Consider the following 2181-nt stretch of genomic DNA (forward strand, 5'->3'; position numbering starts at 1 on the left):
GTTTTCAGTTTGGAATCTATGGTCCAATTTGAATGAGATTTAGAATATTTACCGATAATTTATTTCGGTGAATGTTTCGGAAGGAGCGGCGAGTTTAGACGAAGTTTGTCGACAATGATAGTGAGGTTGGCTATTTATATATTCCCCTTTCTTTTAAAATATGTATTTGCTTAATTGGTTGTACACATTATTGTGCAAGTTGCAATTGGGTTTGATTGGTTGCCATTGTGACAGATAATGACAGCTCTTAAGTGAGGGCTTCTGACTTGTTGCGAATTACAAACCCACTCACATAAGGCCGGGAGTGGAACAACTCAAGACTTATTTGGTGATACGAGCCGTGTGATTTTATAATGTATTGTTAAAGGCGGTATTGGTGGCTTCTAATTAAAGTTACATGCTACCTTTGCAGCTCAGTTTTCTCATTTGCCGTTTATATTTTGATGGTTACTTCTCAACTTTTTTTTTTTTTTTTTTTTTTGTGGATAACCGATTACTTTTGCTAGCTTACTGAACTCTACACTCTATTGGTGGAAAAATGCAGCAACAGGCGCCTCCTTTGGTGATACGAATCGTATAGATTGAATAAGGGTTCTTATATTAGGTGGGATTATAACTTCTGGTTTACTTATACCCATTCTTGTTATCTTTTTTATGGCTTAGATTGTTTTGTTTAGGTTGATGTTGTTTCGTGGTTCCTCTAGGTCAAGACATGATAGGTGCAGTCACAATTGTGGATGGTTTGGGACCCATTCCTAACGAGGGTTCACTCATCTGCAATGTAAGTCCAGTCCAAACATTCGATTTCTCGATATATTGTGCTGATAATGGACTTCCATTCTTATGTGAATGGAAGTTCATTGGATGTATCTTGTGTATAATTATTTGCCCTCTAATTATATCCGCTTCTATTATGATTATTATAGGCATATTGAAGGTCATAGAGGAGCAATGAGTTAAGGCATCACTTTAGATTGTCAAGCATGCCGGCTGCCCCAAGGCACAGGTACTTATTTCATTGGCTTAATAACTACCGATTTATTTGGTGGGTTTTGATTGAGTTTGTTATTTCTATTAACACTTCTTGCTTGACAGGGTTTCTTAGTTTAGTGAATATAAGGGTTGGGAATGCCAGAACAGGAGGTGCCTCTGCTGATACGAGTTGTGCACGTTGAAAAGGTATTTTAAGAATACGAGCGGTCTGTTTACTCTACTTTAACTGCCATTTCTCAGCTCCTTGATTACTTATCAACTTTTTGATGTTTTGTATAACAGATTTATTTCGGCAAATAAATGAACCAACAAGGTGGGAGATGTAGCGCCGATGGAAGCTTCTGCTTTGTTTGTGTCTCGTTTATGTGTTTTTATTATAGTGTTAAAATTTATTGCATTTTGTTCATAGTTGATAGTTTGGGTTCAATAGGGTTTTATTAATTTAGAAATAGGGACTTTTGTTGATTGCTTGATTTGGCAGACTGGTCCTTAGGGCCGAGTGCATTCTTTTGTTGTTTTCTTCCTGTATTCCTAGGGGTTTGGTCGCTAACCCAAGCTGCGTCCTTCCTTTTATTTCTTTTATTTATTTATTGATTTTGTTTATATATTGATGGGTGATGTCATCGGGTCACATCCAATCAAACACATTTATAATACTCAACATACAACTAGTTAGTGGTAAGTCGAGGTCGATCCATGGGACGGTGGTTACTCAAATGATTCAATCTAATTATGGTTGTGCTTGGGGTTGTCACAATTATAATGGGTTGATGATTCTAATTTAATAGATGTAATAAACAAGCAACAAAAGGAAAGGAAAGATGTAAACAATTGATTAAAAATGCTAGGATATCTTGGGTTCATAAGGGATTCATGGGAATTGATCATACAAACATGTTCTCAAATTATAAGTAAGCAATTATTGTTGTGATGGATTGAGTTGGGTTATATCTTACAATCCTAGGAAAGTTTGGGTCCCGGAGCCGAATCGATTAGATTGTACAACACCTACAAGTCGACTTAGTCTTCCCTACTCAACAACATGCATGGTCTAATGAGACTCGAGTTGGTTTATGTCTTACAAGTCTCATTGAAAAGGTAGGTGATGGGTAAAAAATGCAAGGATTCATAGGCTCGCATTTCATCAAACATAACATGTGCATGAGTTGAGATCAAAACAAGCAAGCA

General features: G+C 36.7%; 1 long non-coding RNA gene across 1 annotated transcript; it reads left to right on the forward strand.

Annotated features, from left to right (window-relative positions):
* The first annotated feature begins 214 nt into the window (after positions 1-214).
* On the forward strand, positions 215-782 carry LOC141626846 (uncharacterized). Its single transcript, XR_012536433.1, has 3 exons — positions 215-446; positions 545-604; positions 705-782. It is a non-coding gene; the product is annotated as an uncharacterized LOC141626846 (long non-coding RNA).
* Positions 783-2181: the final 1399 nt, after the last annotated feature.

This window comes from Silene latifolia, chromosome Y, assembly GCF_048544455.1.
Source record: "Silene latifolia isolate original U9 population chromosome Y, ASM4854445v1, whole genome shotgun sequence".
Classification (NCBI taxonomy): Eukaryota; Viridiplantae; Streptophyta; class Magnoliopsida; order Caryophyllales; family Caryophyllaceae; genus Silene; species Silene latifolia.